Source organism: Aricia agestis, chromosome 9 (assembly GCF_905147365.1).
Source record: "Aricia agestis chromosome 9, ilAriAges1.1, whole genome shotgun sequence".
In the NCBI taxonomy this organism is placed as follows: domain Eukaryota; kingdom Metazoa; phylum Arthropoda; class Insecta; order Lepidoptera; family Lycaenidae; genus Aricia; species Aricia agestis.
Genome location: NC_056414.1, coordinates 13,474,901 through 13,494,737, shown reverse-complemented (window position 1 = coordinate 13,494,737; position 19,837 = coordinate 13,474,901). Strand labels below are relative to the sequence as shown.

The 19,837-nt window shown below is 37.5% G+C and overlaps 1 protein-coding gene across 2 annotated transcripts in view; it reads left to right on the top strand.

Annotated features, from left to right (window-relative positions):
* Nucleotides 1-4,961: 4,961 nt before the first annotated feature.
* The window catches only part of LOC121730475 (insulin-like receptor), a 112,530-nt gene continuing 97,654 nt past the window's right edge, over nt 4,962-19,837 (top strand). For both annotated transcript variants that reach the window (XM_042119524.1, XM_042119523.1), the window contains exon 1: nt 4,962-5,167. The gene's annotated coding sequence lies outside the window, so the exon portion shown is untranslated. The remainder of the gene's footprint in view (nt 5,168-19,837) is intronic.

Here is a 19,837-nt window from a genome sequence, read left to right as displayed (position 1 = left end):
TTATCTTAGGAACTACTGGTCCGATTTGAAAAATTCTTTCAGTGTTAGATAGCCCATTGATCGAGAAAGGCTACAAGCTATATTTGATCACGCTAAAACTAATAGGAGCGAAAAAATAGTGGAAAATGTGAAAAAAACGGGGGAAATTATATGAAAGGGCTTATTTGAACGCGCTAATCTCAGGAACTACTGGTCCAATTTAAAAAAATCTTTCAGTTTTAGATAGCCTATTTATTGAGAAAGGTTAAAGGCTATATTTTATCACGCTAAGACTAATAAGAGTGAAGAAATAGAGGGATGTGTGGAAAAAACGGGGGGAAATTATTTGAAAGGGCTTATTTGAACGCGCTAATCTCAGGAACTACAGGTCCGATTTGAAAAATTCTTTCAGTGTTAGATAGCCTATTTATCGATAATTTATTATTTGTGTGCTAATACACGCTTCCGATACATTTTTCTAGACGTCTTCCCGAACCTAATGAGCTATCGCACGTATTTTTATGACCCTTATCCAATGATATTCTACTTATACAGATATGTTACGTCCATACTATTTTCCGGCTTAAATCTCTTCCGAACAATTTTCAAATTTAAAATTGTAAACATTGACAAATTTGACAGATAAGTGAAACAAAAGATATGAAAAACCATTAACATAAAAGAGACAGTTCTATTTTTAAACATCGAATCGTATCGCTGTCTCTTTCTTCGCCTGAGCTATGACGAAAATTCGATTTTTCCAGATTGTTCGAAAAAATTATTGAAAATGTAAATAATTGAGGTAATTATTGCAATCAACAAAACACATGGAATCTCTTACAACATGTCTATGTTGTAAGAGATTCCATGTGTTTTGTTTACTTTCGAGTCATATTTGGTACATTTTCGATACACGCACGACGTCATTTTCAATTTATTTTGGGTAAGACAAGACGCAGCAAGTTCGTGACTGCGCTCGATGCAGACTAAACAACAGACGGCCCAATTGGGCCGTATTTGAATCTTCACAACGCGCGTGGTAGTAACATATCTGCTTTGAGTTTTTCATCATTGCCCTTATCTCTATATTTCGCCATTCTCAACTTATCGCTTAGACTAATTTTTAATACGAGAAATATTTAATACTTAATATACAACTTTCAGTATTAGTAAGTAAACATGTATTACATTATAATCTTATTATAATATAATAAGTACATGTTTACTTACAAATAGGTAATTAGATGAATGATTGGTCTCGCGCTCGCGCTATGACCGCGCGCGCGAGACCAATGATCATTTATCACAAGATAATAAGTGTATTATACAGTAAGTATTTAAAACTTTGAAGTAATCTAGCTGCTATAAAAGACTGACGGCGCGACGTGGGTCTGCCCAAGGCCTACCTACTGCTCAGTTAAAAATAACAAATTCAAAATAAAAACAAATTCTAGTACTTTATTTTTTCAACGTAGCGCCTGGTAGCGCGAAGGTGACATAATGTACTAACAATATGTGCAGAGTGCTTTAGGTATTATTTTTACGCGGTACGTCTTAAATACAAATATAATTATTATAATAAGAATCTTATTCATTCTAATATACTTACTTACATAAGTAGGTAAGTGTGTGTTTGTCTTTCTGTCCTCTCTCTTGACGATTAAGCCGCTGAACCAATTTGGACAAATTTTGCAATGAAAATTCGGAAAAGTCCTGGACGCACGTATGTACGCGGTACGAGTACGACGACGGGTTTGTTATGGCAAAATGCATGGTTTCAGCGTAATAAACGTACTGCGCGAACAAACTTGAGGGCAACATCTAGTACTTACTTAAATATTTATTAAGTACTTACTAGCTCGTGCCCGCGACTGCGTCCGCGTCAACATAGTATAATAAAAAAGATGGATAGTCCGCTAACAAATATGAAAAAAGTAAAATATAACCTCCTCCTTTTTGGAAGTCGGTTAAAAAGTAGCCTAAGTTACACCTTACTACATCAGCTATCTACCAAAAAAAGTCCCGGCAAAATAGCTCCAGCCGTTTCTGAGATTAGCCGCAACAAACAGACAGACAGACAGACATACAGACAAAATTTTAAAAAAATGTTATTTTGGTGTATGTATCATAATTATTTAGATTCATATGCATGTAGTAAGAAACGGTTCTTTCAATATTACAAACAGATACTCCAATTTTATTTATATGTGTATAGACGTATAGATTATAAAACCAAAAGAAAGTAAAAGTGTTTAGCTGTCCAAAATATTATACCTAATAGGAAATCGTAGATGAATAATAATATAAGTAATTTAAATCTTTTGCAGACTTGCACATACCTAGGTGGCATAAAAATTATTCGTGAATGGAACAGGTTTTAAAAAACAGACTAAAATGTTGCAAATTCAACAAAAGTGAACAAAACAACATTGTTTTTGCATCGTTTAGTGATTTTGCCTCAGGTGTGAGTTTAGGTAACACGTTTATTTTTATTTTTAGGGAGAGCCATGCTTCGGCACGACCGGAGAAATACCACGTTCTCACAGAAAACCGGCGTGAAACAGCGCTTGCGCTGTGTTTCGCCGAGTGAGTGAGTTTACCGGAGGCCCAATCCTCTACCCTTTTCCCTTCCATACCCTCCCCTATTCCCTTCCCTTCCCTACCCTCCCCTATTACCCTATTAAAAGGCCGGCAACGCACCTGCAGCTCTTCTGAGGTAAAAGAATCCGCTCAAAAAACTAGGCGCAGCCCACTTTCTGTGGCGCAGCCTGTGCTTTGGGGAATATTTTATTATCATAGGGCAATAGAATAGAATAATTATAATATTAAGTACCTATATCTATTGACAGTTTTGACACTCAAGTCAATCGCTGCAGTTTAGGAGCTCCCTTTAGCGCTCTTACAGACGAACGGCACGAGTCGGCGGCACGTGTCGGCGGCAGTCGACACTCGACGGCACGTATCGGCGGCAGTCGACGGCAGCCGTTGACTATTTATGACGTATGCAGGGGGCCTACCACGACCTTCCCTAAAACTATTATGTTTCCAGAACATTTTGTCGTAAGATTACAATTACATTACAGCGGGGCTAAAATGGTCGCTTTGAAAAATCATGATATGAATAATAATATTATTCATTTTTCTAAAATCGCAAAATGCAACTCTGCTTGCAATTCATTTCTGTATTTTTGTACTGACTTGACATTTGTCAGTTTGACATTTGTCAGTTTGACATTTGTCAGTTTGACAGTTTTGACAATTCATTTGCTGAATTGATTGAGAGGAATTGCTAAATGTGGCCATTTTAGCCCCGCCGTACTCACTTTTTAAATATAATTTTACTAAAAAACAGTAAAAAATGCAAAACATCGTTAAATCCGCTGTGAAATATCAACTTTTTTTAAGATCGCTAGCTTGACTTTAAAGTAATATTGTTTATGTGTCAAACGGTGTCGCTTAGTAGAGGTGGTAGTAGGCCCCCAGTTGTGACGTACCGCCAAAAGGTAAGCGTCTACAGAATTGGCAGCGTACGAATTACCGACTAGCCTAGTAAATTAATGCTCTAAAGGGGGATGTGGAATTGTGGATGGAAAAGTCGAAAGCAGAAAATTTGACTTAGAAACTTTGGTTGAACTAATTTGAAGATAAACATACTGGCTAGTGCCAGCGTTGCCAGATTTTTTTTGTACCAAGTCGGGACTTTGGAACTTTTTAGGTGAAAAAGCGGGATTCTTCAGTTGAAAGCGGGACAAAGTAATAAAAAAGTATAAAATCAAAAGTTTTTTTAAATTTTTATCTTTTTACTTGCCATAAAATAACGTTTACGTGACAATAGATAGCTAAAGTAGCCAAAGAAAATCCACCCCTCTACGTCTTCATCACGCACCTTTCTTTCTCAGCACGCTGCACGTACGTTCGGGCTTCCCCCGAAAAGCGGGAAAGCGGCTGAGGCTGTCCCGCGCGGGACATTTAATTTTGATGAAAAAATCAGGACGTCCCGCCAAAATCGGGACGTCTGGCAAAGCTGGGCTAGTCGGTAATCCGTACGCTGCGCTGCCGATACAGTGGACGTACTGTTAAAAAATTATCCGTTTGATGCGAAACGTCCGTTGCGTACAATACCGACCTGTGGACGCTTACCTTTACGCGGTACGTCACAACTGTAAGCGTGATAAACTGCCGTGATAAAAGCCGTCGACTGCCGCCGACGCGTGTCGTCGACTGCCGCCGACACGTGCCGCTGACTGCCGTCGACTGCCGCCGACACGTGCCGTCGTCTGCCGTCGACTGCCGCCGACGCGTGCCGTCGACACGTGCCGTTCGTCTGTAAGCGGCTAAGCGCTCTAAACATACATCATTACCATCATTACGTTCAAAGATGCAAAATGGACTACAGTCTACAAGTTCTAAGTACTTACATATTATATTTATTTTATTGTTATAAGGAAACGTAAAATATTAACGAGGAGTCTGTCTGTCCAAATATTTTACCCTTCAGTTAGTAATTCTTGTCGGCTAATAATTAATATAATAAAATACGTTACATAATTATTACCTTTTGTAACGTATTTTGTGAATTAAAACCTGTACAAACACAATACATATAATATCAAGATTCAAGATTGAAACAACGATATCAACGTTCTAATAATTCTATGGATTGAAATAATATGAGGCTAAGAAAAGTCAATATCATACTTCCTTTAGTGCCAGTAACTAATAGGTATTTAAGTACCGTACTTATTAATATTAAGTATCTTTAATCGTGGTCACAAATCTCAGTCTCCACCTTGAGGTTCGGATGAGAGTAACTTCGCGACTCGCGAGATCCCTTGCGCCCTGCCGGATAAAAAAAAAGTTTCGAGAACGGGCGAGCCGCATTCCTCAACTGGGTCGACGGCACCACACTGATCGGCAGAGCCCCGCGCGCCGCGCCCCCTGCGGCCTGCGTCGTCCCCGCGCCGCGCCAGTCGTTCGCGCGCGTTCGCCGTGATAGCTCGTGTGTACACTGTGTCGTCTCCTCGCGTAGTGTTTATACTATAGTGTTGTGACTTGTGATCAAATAAATAAACAATACGTTAGTGATCTGTGTCTGTGACAGTGCGAGAAAGATCATTAAACTGATCGTGGTGAACACGAGTGATTACAGCGGCTACCCACGTAACTCCACGACAGGCGCCGAGCTCAGGTAACATTCAATCAGATTATTTACTAATCTGGTTCACAGTGTCATATGCATTCTAGAATTGCGCGTTTATTTTACGATACAGGTGTAAATGTGGCCCACGTGATAACGTTGTATACTTCACCACGTGGTGCTGGGGTGTAAACAACTCGGAATTCTCAGTGGCATCACCGAATATGCGTCGTAGACTCGTCACTACTACTCGCGACTCAAAGCCGTGCGACGATTTTTGGGCGAGAAATATTTTGTATAGTGAATTAACATTTCACTAATTCAGCATTTTTGTAATAAGGAAGTGTTTTTCTAAGAATTAGTATATAATAAAGATAGATTTTTGAACATCTACTTAATTGCAGGCCTAGCTATTGTTTACGTAATTCAGCAATTAAGTAGGTATAATATTTAATTGATTCGGAATTGTATGTTTTGTAGTTACTACAGTTCAAACTAAGGTTTAGATTTTATAGTAAGTATAATATACTATAATCTATTGCCAGAGTGATTGCCAGTTTTTTCATTGTGTGTTTTTAGCGTACCATGCTCTAAGGGTGAAAACATGACCCTATTGTGTAGGTATTAAGATTTCACTCTGTCCGTATCCTTGTACCTGCCGCTATGTACGGAACCCAACGTTTGCGAGACTTCCTCACACTCGCCCGGTTTTTTATCGAAATTTACAATAATTTTGATAAATTAGTATTTTACAAACTGACGCTGTTATTGCATTCGTGTACTAACTACTAACCCACAAAAATTACGTATTGAGTTATGACTTATAAATGCAGTACTTAATTATTGTTCTTTAGATGATTTAGAACAAGACTGCATACAAAATTTAACAACAAAAAAAATGTTGGTTAGGACACTAATGCTTAACAGCGACCAAATTACCTATATTTAAAATCGTACATGAAGGATGATGAATAATTTTACATGTTTGTCTTTTATCTCCTCTGCCTTATCGGTAGTGTAGTTGTTGTTTTAAGTGCCAAGTTGCCAGCTGTATTGTTACATCAGGCTAAATGAATAAATAAAATTTCTTTTTATTCAAAATGGGTATCATGATACACTTTTTGAAAGTCTACTACCCCGCCGAGAAGAACCGGCGTAAGAAACTCGCACGGGACCATGTTTTACTAAAAAAAATGAGAAATTACAAAGTTATGGCTTATAGCTATGTAACAAGGCAATTAGATGCTCTTGAGACCAAGAGCTACTTAGTTTGTAGTTAATGATGGGACAACTCACACACAAGTGTGAGACAAAATCGTGGCAAAGGGGATGATCGATCGACTTACGAATAATAAAATTCTTCATATTATTCCGATTGCAAAAACTCGCTAGTGTAAATTGTAATAAACTTTCGGAAATTAAATAAAAATAAAGGACAAAGGTTAAATTTTATGACGGAAAAATGTACGCTTCCAGCGCGCTGCGCGATAAACGAAAATCCGCGCGTACTCCGCAGCAGCACCACAGTAATATTATTTTTGTTTATCAAAACATTTGGACGTGGTGTTGGCGAATTGTGATAAGCTGATTTCACATTCGTTAGAGATAACCGAATTCAAACACACACAAAACAATATGATAAACTAAGACTTCAGTTATTGCTTTTTTGTTAAGATTTATGGCATCCATGATTGCGAGACGAATCAAGGCCAAATGGCCGCCAAAATATATTAATTTATACACCAGTTTAATACACAGTTCTTTATCAGCATGATATTATATTATTTATAAATTATAACTTGCATCAGGTTTTAAAATATCTACGTATCGTACAAAATATGGTCCGGTCATGACCTAGGCTAACTGGTTTTTCAAATGTTACAAAGTTTAATAAACATAATACTTATTATATTTTGAATAGGTATTATAAAAATATTGTTCCATAATATGGCGAATAGTAGTAGGTACAAGATAAGTTGCATTCCTAAATTAGTGTTCATAGATTTTAGTTTTTAAGATTTAAAAAGAAATTCCCGACATCTAAGCTCTATCTAGTATCTACATTCTACAGTAGCGAATTGGATTAACTTAAAAACGTTAACCAATCAACAACGGTGTTCAATAGATAAAATTCTTACAAAAACAGTGCCAAACTCTTGACCTATTTTTGTCGTACAGCATGGTTTTTCATTTAGCCGGCCTAAAATAAAATACCACCATCTGCATCGCTATCGGTCATCTACGAACGTGCTTCTGTCACCATTCACCACATATTTCCCAGTTTGTGATGTAACTCGTGCTGTAGATCACCTCTGTTATATTTTCGTCTAAAACTTAGTCTTCATTCATAAGGACAGTGATGAGTGATGACCGTCGACATTTTAAATGCATAATGTAACGTATTCATGAGAAAGCATGTTCTCATTCTTAAAAGTAGAAGGTTGAAAGGATAGAGCTAAAACAGGAAAACTACATAGGTAACATAATGTTATAATATTTTATATTATGTGTCCTAATTCCTAAAAAGAGCTAAAGGAATCAAGGTAAAAGTAGAGAAATATTATAGCTCCACCGTCACGCCGCACGCGTCATAGGCTCAACCCGAGACGAACATCCTCTTTTTTAGCCTGAAGAGGAAGATTAAGTTTAGTGCGCCTCATAAATTTATATTTTACAGTACTTATCTGATTTAGGTATGCCATAAATCAATCACATACTTATAAAAGTTACGAGTTTGTTGAAATGTTTAATTGTTTTATACTTGATACTATGCATTTAAAACATGCATTTAAACACCAGCAAAGAATCCTAGTACTTTTCCCACCCCGTCGCTGCCGCCACCCGGACCCCGGAAAACGTAGCGCACGTTTTCCACTTTTCTCCCGAGATAAGATGCCAGGGCGGGGGTGCAATGTTTTGGCCACCGAGCATTGCGCCGCCGCACTAGCCCCCGGCCGATCGATCGTACTGCGTTGCGCTGTTATATTATTTATTTTCCAAAAATATGGCGGCATGGTGCGGCACGCGGTCGTCAACCTCGTCCGCCACGCTATAGCGCGTAAACAACTTGGAATCCAGCGCGGGAAACTTACTACCTATCCCTACCTGTTTTCCGTTTGACGCGGGAGCTGCCTCTCGTGTGGCGTCTCGCTCGCGCCCCCGCCGAAACGAACCCCCGGCCGCCTGCCGTCTCTCTCTTGCGGTTTCTCGAGTAACTCTACGTGGACCACGTGCTCGTGTAACGCATAGCTTGCTTATTCACAGGAAACAATAAATAAGTGTGATTATTTTATTGCCTTGACAGCAATTAAGCGTATCTAAGGTTTATTAACATTATTAAAATAAAAGCCTTGGCTTTAATTATGTCTTAACTCTAAACTCTCAAGATTCATAGTTTTTAAGAGGAATTGCAATTAACAACAAAGCGGGGTTACATAATAATGTCACTGGTACCATTTCGATTGTAAGATGTAGAGTTTTTTTCTTTTTCTACCAAAAAACAAAAAGAGTCCCCGCAAGATAAAGCCTCTAACGGCCGTTCCCAATATTTGATCTATCTCTGGTTTTGCCCTACTAGAGATAGGAATAGCTCACATTAGACATTAGAGACATATATTTTATGTCAATTGTGAGCTACGGCCGTTAGTCTGGACAGAAAAGAGATTGAGAACATGCTACAAGGACTATTTTAGGTTAAGAAACATAATTCGACTCGTACGTACTCGTACGTACTCGTGCTGCAGTACTTTGGAACTCACTGCCACTGGAAATTCGTCGCGCTGATACGATTAATATTTTTAAAAATAAGTTAAGACACCATTTCTTAAATAAGACATAAATTTGTTGCTACTTTTATTATTATTATTGTTTTTCAAGTTAATTGTTAATTAAGTAAACTTTTCTCCGTTTATTAGTTTTGTACACCTACACGATATTTGCAATCTCTTTTAGATAATCGATAAGCAAAAGGTTGACTGGAAGAGATTGCTTGTTAGCAATAAGTTCGCCTTTTGTGCATCATCAGTATATGCTGTCATATGTAAAATGATTTTATTTTGTATTTTTTTGGTGTGCAATAAAGTGTTATTGTATTGTATTGTATTGTACGTATTCGAAACGTAGTTCACTCTGGGTGTCCTCTGCTCTACAATATTGTCTCCGACCACCGTTTTCGTTTTGGCTTTTCTTTTGCCCTTGCCACGAGTGTGTGCACACTGCACGCTACGCACAGACAGCAAACTATGCATATTCTTTTCCTTGTCCCATTCTTTTTCAGTTAGTACACGCTACGCCCAGACACAATCGGACATCGGTACTTTTTCTTCTCTATGAGTTCTATGACGGAGTAAAGTTTAGGCGCCAGCTTCGTGTCCCTGTATGTCGATCACAGGGCTAACGTGTCCCTAATTGATATTTGTCGTGGCTCGCCGTGGGAATCGCGGAGACTCCCACGATAATTACATCTTCGCACTACGTACTGCCATGACTATGAATGAACTTACTCAATGAACATTTTTTATCGCGACGCGTAACTTACTCCAGCGGACCGTTCATTCTTCAATCCCAAGATTGTATTTGTAGGTAATTTACTCAATTACAAAGTGCATTTTAATTTTGAGGCGTAACTTGGAATCCTTTCAGTCCGTCCGCGTCCGTATTTTTTAAGGTTCAGTACCCAAAGCAAAGGGTAAAAACGGGACCCTATTGGCTATTAGTACTAAGATTTCGATGTCTTACAATAGGGTCCTTTTCGATGAGACCTTTAATATGAGCCCAAACATGAAACCTCCACTTTGGCTTCATACGGAGTTCGGCTCCTATAGAATCCAGGTGATACTGCAGCAGCACGTAAACATTCACTGTTTATCTATCTACTTCTTACTGGCTGTCGCAATTAAAATGAGTCCAAACACGAAATCTCTGCTCTAAATTGGCGAGGAGTTGGATATCGTATTGATTACCAGTTGATGCTGTAGCACCAGGTCAACTTTCCATTAATATGTGTATACGTAGGTATATTGTATATTCACAAATGTCACGATCTAGAATAAAATATAAAACCCATTAAACGACTACAAGTTACTAACGGGCTTTCATGAACCAGATAAACCATGATTGTCCAGCACTGAGCAGGTTGATGATGATGAATTATAGCTAAGAACACTCTCGATCATGTCAGCTTTCAAACAAAAAAAAACTAGATCAAAATCGGTCCACCCGTTTGGATGACGATGCCACGGACAATCAAAGAGAATATCTACAACAGACAGACAGACACGTCAAACTTATAACACCCCTCTTTTCTGTCGGGGGTTAAAAATAAAAGTTTTTTCTTGCACTTTGACGGTTTCTATAATATATTCCTGATTCTATAATCCAGAGCAGGGATGTTGCGGATCCCGATTTTTTCACATCCGCGGATGCGAATGCGGATGCGGATTTTTAGAAGTTCACATCCGTGGATGCGGATGCGGATGCAGATGTTTCGGATCCTACATAAATAATTATAGTTTATAAAATGAAAATGTATTATTTTAATTTTTAATTTATGTGTTACAAAACATAATAGTATAGGTTCCCTAGAACAATTTTTTTTTAATTAAAATCAAGCAAATTTTTTGTGTGGCTTCATTTTGAAACGCATTTTGAATAGAACAATCCATATTTTAAGACTAGCTACCACTTTCACAGAGGAAATTGTTGTTACTTTTATCAAAATGAAACTGCTTACAAAAAATTACCTTGATAGTAATAAAAAAAAATGTTCTAGGGAACCTGTACTATAATAATACTTTTGTATTAAAGAGATAATAAATTGTAAATGAAAATTACATTAATTCCCCTGTATTAACCTCTACCACTTTTTTGTTAGTAAGTACATGAATTTATAAATAGGAGCATAAAGCATTATACTTAAATTATTTAATAGTAATAATGCCGCTTCTTATTAAGTAAGAAGCACAAACAAACACGTAGTGATTAATTCTTCAAGGCCCCATAAGACAACCGGTGATCGCGACAATAATAGAATACAATAGCATTTTCTGGAAACTGTGATCGAAGTAAAATTTTTACAAGACAATAATTAATGCACCACAATAAACGCGTCGGATCCTGTGACCGTTTTTAGGGTTCGGTAATCAACAAGGAACCCTTATATTTTCGGTCTATCTGTCCGTCTGTCTGTCTGTTTCTCCGCGGTTTCGCTCAGAGAATAGCCTATCAAGCCGAAATTCTTCATGAATGCACATACATATAAACGGTGTCGACAAAATGGTATATAAAACCTTCAAAAAAATTGGGACCTGGAATTCCTTCCCTCCCTTACACACCAAGCGGGGATCAGTCTTTTTATTATGCGTCCACTCCAACGTGTGTGGTGTCGTTGGATAGAGTGTTTAAAAATATTACGAGTATTATTATTCTAAGCAATATGCAAAGTTTTAAAGTGGAAGAAATCGTTAGTGTCCAATGTCTCCCCCTTCTACCAGCTATTAGCTAAACGGTTGATTCTGAAAAATATGTGGAAAAATTCACGGGAGTAGGAAATATGCTAAATTTAAAAAGAAAATTATCACGGCTAAGAAGACTTTATAAGTTACTAGCTGTTGCCCGCGACTTCGTCCGCGTTAGTATAGTAGATCACGACCCAAGTATTATTTATTGTACAAAAATATTCAATGTATAGTATTGACTTTCCTACGATTTTATAATATATAGATGTTCCACGCGGCTTCGCTTGCGTAATTTAGAAATTTCACGCGACCGTACATTTTTCCGCAAAAAATAGCCTATGTTCCTTAACGTGGTCTTTTCTTCATGTTTGCCAAATAACATAAAAATTGCTCCAGTATTTCTTAAGAATCTTACGATATTAAGCAATTTCATATATTTCCCCCGTTTTTCCACATTTTCCTCTATTTCTTCGCTCCTATTAGTCGCAGAATAATAAAATATAGCCTATGGCCTTCCTCGATAAATGGGCTATCTAACACTGAAAGAATTTTTCAAATCGGACCAGTAGTTCCTGAGATTAGCGCGTTCAAACAAACAAACAAATAAACTAACTAACAAACTCTGCAGAATTATAATATTAAGTATAGATTGAGAAGTAAAAAGAAATTTTTCGTTCAAATTCCTTTGAATGTAACTGAGATGATGTTGTTAGTAGTGTAAAACATGTTATAATTGTACATTTATTGACGATACCAAACTTATCAAAAACTGGCGGTATTACGGTACCCTCTATTGTGCGTGGCCGATACGCACTTGGCCGGCTTTTTCACTCCCATTGGTCATTTGTAAGTTGTAACGCGCAAACGGCACGCGCCATTCACAGACCCCGCCGCTTTTTTTTCTTGTCGCAACACGTATGACATTCGCATCCGCATAAAAATCCGCATCGATTTAATGCGGATGCAGATGCGGATGTCCAAATATATGCGGATGCTCCGCATTTGCGGATGCGGGTGCAGATATTCGCAACATCCCTGATCCAGAGACTAGACTATACCTGTGTCTATACCAACTGACCATCAGCGTTTCCACTCCCGATCGCTTCAATGTCATGGAAGAACGAACGTGTGAATATTAGCAGTTACAATGACAATAACATCCCAAATTATTTGTTGCGCACAAAAATTTCAACTATTTTAGTATTTCCGTGCAGGTGTTCAAAGAATTAGAAAAGGTCAATCTGCATTGGTCGATGCGAGATAGCACACTACTTAAAACGCGGAAGCTCGCAACCGCCACTGCTCCAAAATTCGTTTATCGCCCGGGAACTGTAAATTTTTACGGGATAAAGCTGTGCGTCCACTGCATCGGAATCGGAGCGTACGGAGCGTCGTCATTTACGAAATGCCGATGGGGCCACTGCATTCGGATTCCGCATCGGCAATTTAGTTATTAATGTATATATGAAATGTGTGCGTTAACGCTTTGGAGTTAAGGTTGGATTTGCTATGTTCAGTTTTGATACTTTGTTTCGATGCGCTTTGACTCTACTAAATATATAAATTGACCCATAGACGCGGCTGCGGATGATGTCATCGACATAAATTCCGGTCTCAGGCGCAGAAATGCCGATCCAGTGCACGCAGTACCATACAAATCAATACAAAGCAACAAATCCGTACTCTCCGTACGCTCCGATTCCGATCCAGTGCACGCGCAGCTTAAAAAGTATCCTATGTCTTTACTCGGGACCCGTAAGAAAGTGTCCCCATACCATTATACATTTTTCGGTATTAATGCGAAAGTGTTTCTGTCTATCTGTCTGTTACCTCCTTACGCCCAATCCGCAAAAACGTTTTTGTAGTTTACATTTGTTTGTTTGTCATCTACAAAATGCATTTCAATCTACAATTGCCCACTAATATGTCTGTAACACTAAAGGAGTGTGAGCACACTGTGACGGGCCGTGCCGGGGCTCATCGCAAAAATCCGCATCCATACAATTTGTATGGAAGCGGAAATCCGCTGCGCCCCGACACAGTGTGCGATACGCACATCCGCTTCCATACAAATTGTATGGAGGCGGATTTTCGCAATGAGCCCCGGTACGCTGAGCCCCGGCACGGCCCGTCTCAGTGTGCTCACTCCTTAAAAAAACAATCTCTTGATCAGCCAAATGAAAACATTTATTTCTCGAAGTTTATTACTGAATCAGACATCTCATATTGAAAGAAGTGCGCAGTTCGGATTTATGTAAATGTATTCTGTAGGAAAAATGTTGTTTGATAACTTGTGAGCAAACATTATTATAGAAGAGGCATATCGAAACACGAAGTGTCGGCGCCAAAACTGCCCCACATACTGCTTGGAGTTAAACTGCTCTACTTTTTAGTACCTATGTTTGGGACTGTCCCAATGGCTTGACGGACTTGATTATTCATAAATTACAAAGATAACTTAACTTTTTCATCAAAAAGTGCGCTCAGACTTCAGAGCTATTTGAGATGATTTTAACCTCTAACACCCCCACGGAACATTCATAAAAATGTAAAAAAATCTTGTGAAGTGTAAAGATTTTATCTATTAAATGTATGTTATAGTCCGTCTTTAGTTATAAAACTTTGGTCGTGAGTTGAGTCGTAAAAACTACGGCTCGACGCAATGCGTAGAACAGCTAGCCTTCAGGAAACGTGAAAACCAGTATAAACGAGATTCACACAAGAAACGACTAGATTGTATCAAAGTATAGCTAATGTCAATAGTATAATACTAGTTAACGCTGGCTACCTTTGATGGTATTTTTTTCTGAAGGATAGAAAATATATTGGGCATACCCTATACCTACCGAGTAGAGTAACAGACGGTGCCCTCGGCCGAGTACATCCACAATAAATAATAATAATAGCTCCCACACCGGTTTCGGTGACGGTGGCCGGTTTTATTGAAACCAGGCCAGCTACGCAGGAGTAATTTTATAGTGCCCAAGTGTGCGCGCAATACACAAGAGCATTCTCTATTCCTTTACTCTCATAACCCAGTGGGACGGAAGACCGACACAACCGGCGAGAGATCAGGCGCAGGATCGACGTTTTACATGCCCATCCGACGCATGGATCATCTTACTTGTCAGACAATCAGATGATCAGCCTGCATTGTCCGAACCAAATAACATGTTTCCAACGCGGAAATCGAACCCACGACCTCCGCGTCAAGAGCCGCGCTCTGTACCACTACTCACTAGACCACGGAGGCGTTTTTTTATCCATATTAAACATACTCGGCCGACTGCACTGTTCCGCCACTCTATTCAAAGGTAGGTGTGATCAAGGCATATGGCGGACTCCCGGCCGGCTCAGTGTGCCGGAGGTTTATCGACTAAAATACCCCCATGCCCTTCTTCCTGCCGTGAGACCTGGGTACTATCAAGCTACCAGTTACCTGTGATGGCCTAAAAATACAAAATGGTAGTTGATTAGAGCTTGATTTGCAGAAATCATGCGCTATTTATAAATTCGCGGAGCTATAATAAGCACGTTGTCCTTGAAGTTTGGTTGTTTATAATTTACATAGAGCAACTTTTTAGCCGCCTTCTAAAAAGAAGGTTCTATGTTTCTGTGGATGACTGAGGGTATGTTCCGATATGCACTGCGAGCACTGCACAGTGCTATCACTGTAGAAAATTTCGTTCCGTTATGGACTGCCAGTATACTGCCGCAGTACCCTTAGAGGAAAATATATGACGTCATAAATATATATCAATAAGGTACTCGCAGTACTTTGATCACGTGACCAGTCAAAACCACAAAACGTATGCTTTTTAATAAAAAAACTACTTACTTTTATCTACACTACTATTATAAAGAGGAAAGATTTGATTTTTTGTTTGTTTGTTTGTTTGTTTGAGTCGAATAGGCTCCGAAACTACTGGACCGATTTGAAAAATTCTTTTACCATTGGAATCCTGCATTATTTCTGCTGAACATAGGCTAATTTTTATTTTGGAAAAATATAAGGTTCCGTAAGATATTTGGGATTTTCGGACGCAAGGTTTAAAAAATCAACCAGAAAAGTTACTTATTTTGCGTACGCTGCCTAAACTATAAAAGATAGAGGCATAAAATGTTCTAAGTAATTATAGATCTTTTAAATATCTACAAAAAAGTCCGCGACACACTATACCTATCTATGTTGAGTGAGGCACAATAACCATTTTTTTATTAAAAAATCTAGAATTTTTTTGGACTATATTTAAATGCGTTTATTTAAATCATGCTATTGACCCTTATCAAAATAAATTATTTCATCACTAAGTACAGTTAATGTAGATAATATTTGGTCTTTGAATGATTAAAATTGGACGTTTGGTTTTAATGTTATGGCGAAATTAAAATATTACGATTTCTGCTGCACGTTGCGAATTGGGTGTCAAGGCGCGATGCGCGGGTGTGCGTGCGGTAGGGGAGAGATTTAATTATCAGTGCCACAGACTCGCCCGGAGAGTCCACGTAAATATTACCTCGATCGTGGGAATCGCAGACACAATAGATTTTCAATAGTTATGCGACAGCCGGGTGCTGCTTTATTGATTTGATATAGACTATCGTGCTTCATTATTATAATCCTAATTTCAAAAAAGCTTTAAAAGTTATGACTACGAAAGTAATATTTTTAGAACTTTTTAAAATAAGTTTTGAATGACTATTATTTTTGATTGCTATTAATCTCCAATAGCGGCAGCCGGCTGCCAGCATAACAATTGAAGATCTATTGTGTCTGCGATACCCACGATGCCGATGTACGATGGAAGTATTAATGCATATTTTTTAATCCACACTATTTCTGCTGAATATAGGCTATATTTAATGAGAGAAAAAAGGGAACCGTATTAAGTGTTAATAATTGTGTGAAAAATCTACCAAAATATTCCTTCTTGCTTATGCTTTATAAATTATAGACTATACTTACTTATCGCAAAGTGATGTACTATAGTCTTATAGTTCTGCAGGTAAGGATAAAATAATCAAACATAACACTTAAAATATAAAAATGTAAAAAAAAATACAATAAAAATGTGTTATATGTACATAATAATTATAATATAGTAGTTGCAGGCTAAATAATGTAAACTATTTTTATGTTCTGCTTAACTTAAAGATTGACTACCTTTATTTAAAAAAAATAATTTAAAAACCAATGTCCACCCGTGCGAAGCCGGGCCGGGCCGCTATGTATATATAAAAATGGATTTCCAATTCTGTTAGTAACGCTATAACTCGATAACAGCTGAACCGATTCTGCTAATTGTAGTCTTAAAATAATCCTTGAAGTCCAGGGAAGGTTTTTAAGTGACACGAAGTTCACCGGGATAGCTAGTTATATTATAAATTCAATTCACAATTAAAATTAATTAAAATATTTTTAATGTGACAGTAATCCAACAACCGTTTTTTTAATGAACTAGAAAACTTTAATACACTCATTTGAATGCTGCGTCAAAAAATGCGGCTGACGGCTCCTATACGGGATTGCGTTCCGTTTTAAATAGTAACCAGTATAGCTAACTATAAAGTATAAAGGAACGGCTTCACAGTATACTAAATTGACGTCACATTGTACAGTGGTCGCAGTGCATATCGGAACATACCCTGAAAGTAATGTTTAGATGCTAACAATAAATAACAATATTTACTGCTTACTGCTAATACGTATAGGAAAAAAAGTCGAATAAAAGGAAACATTCGGTACAGCATTTTGTACATGACTAATTCTAGAATCTCTACATTCTATCTAAATTAATATCTAAATTCTAAGATAGACTTGGGGTCTAAGAATCTTCATAATATATTTTGTTCAGTGAGGTGATAATATGCTTAAATTATATATATATCTGCTTAAATTATGATTTAAGCAGAATGCCAAAAATGCCTCGACCGACCGCAGACTTATAATTTCAAGTTGGGCAACTAAATCGCATAGTATACCTACTAATAACTAAGAGCTCGCACATTGCATCCAAACTAAATTGTACAACTAAATAATTGAACACCAATCCTATAAGAATCGCGATTCCTTTCCGATTACCTACAGGCTACAAATTAAAAAGTTGTCAAATTTGCTGCGGTTGCTCTAAAATTTCAAGAGACTATATTACACTTATATTATAATCACATTATAATACACTTAGAAAACAATAGTATGCTAATTGGGTTTAGCAGTTGAAAACTATGGCCTGTCAGTCAAATTGTATGGCAAATTAATTTATTTAATTACACCAAGTGTTATCGTCGTGGCGTGTGACGCTTAGGGTGGGTTGCACCAGAGACGTTGTTATAACTTATAGTTAAGGTATATCGTCAAATGTGGCGTCCATTATTGAATTTATTTAGGGATTTGATAGATCATTTGACATTTTTTATCCTTAAAGCCTGTCTGTCTCTCTGTCTTTCTGTCTGTCTGTCTGTCTGTCTGTCTGTCTGTCTCCAGGCTGTAACTCAAGAACCGCTTTAGCTAGGACTTCTGAAATTTTCACAGATTGTGTATATCTGATGCCGCTATAACAACAAATACTAAAAACAAAATAAAATTTATATTAATTAAGGGGGGCTCCCACACCAGAAACTGTTTTTTTGGCCTTTTTTGCTCGTAATCAATAATGACAATGACAACAATTATATATTTAAACTTTAATAATTAATTACAAAAATAAAATTAAATTAATATTTAAGGGGGGTTATTCCCATACAAAATACACAATTTTTTGCCAACTTTCACTTTATTAACGGTACGTAACGGAACTCTTCGTGCGCGAGTCCGACTCGCACTTGGCCGATTATTTATTTAGCTTACGCAAGCGAATTTTTATGTCCAGCATATTTCATTCATACGCTGTAAAACTATTGCTTGTAAATGTAATAAAAATTCTATAGTAACATACCTAATACGTTGGAGTAGGAATTTTTCACATTTCTATCGTAGTAAACAAACTGCATTCCGAGTATTCATGACGGAAAAAATAAGTTGATAACTCATTGATATGTATGATAATAAGTGATAAATCATAATACATGGTATTACGAAAGAATAACAACAACAATGTAATTTTATATGCTTTAATCGGTGGCGTAATGTAATTACACGTTATTGGTAAATGTTGATGAAGAAGGTATTTATTATAATCTTTGGCTCTAAACGTTCGTGTACACTTTCAAACTTTCATTTGGTCCTCTACAGTTCTTACTATGTATTATATATGTACATCTTTAAAATTACTCTCGTATATGAACTGGTGAGATAAAAGATACAGTAAGACCTGTAGATTGTAGGTTTTTCTCATAATGTTAAAATTAAAACCTGTATTGTAATTTGTACCAGATTTTAAATATCCTGGGCTGTAATGTTTTACCTAAGTAAACCAAAACATTTTGGTGCGATAAAAGTCACGACAAATCCCTGATTCTGGTTTCTTAACTTTAATGTCATTTATATTCCATATTGCTCCAGACAGTTGTCATTGGATCAAGTAATAACACTGATCTCCAATATACAAGTACGCATCTTTAATACAAATTTGTAGCGTTTGTATTATTCAATTTAATATTTTTGTCCTAATGGTCGACATTATCTGAATCTGCAAACATTTCATCGATAATAGAAAAGACAGTTGTACATCACTAGTATTAGTTCCAAATACTCCCACTACTGCTATCAGCGCATTGGCGCTGATAGCAGTAGTGGCATATGGCGACATGATGGTGACTTTCAAACGTCATTTTTACGTCAAATTTAGTTCCTAGCCCTAATAATTGGGGAGCTGATTCCGCTTCAAATAGGCACAAAAAATAGCTGTCATTTCAAAGGGTATCATCAGTCCAGCGTACTTGTTTATTGGAGGTCAGTGAGTAATAACAATTCATGTATCGTTATCAAATGAAAATTGTATTGGCGCCGTTGCGCCTTGTTATGAATTACGATTCTCTATCATTTTCATTCGATGACTTAAATTGTTCTGCAATTTACTTGTGTGAAAGGCACTGAATTATACCGCCCTTATCCTCATTGTTAGTATGTTTTTGTGTAAGAAAAAATCTTTGGACTAGAACTCTACCTCTTTAAAATGTTCATTACTAAATATTCATGTGCGAAGACTGAAGTCTCTCTACCTATTATAACAATAATCTTTCGTTTTAAATGCCAGACATCTCACATCGCCAATGAAAGTGTTCATTGCAGCTCCGGTCAAGTGCTCTGTAGACTATCTCCCTTCTA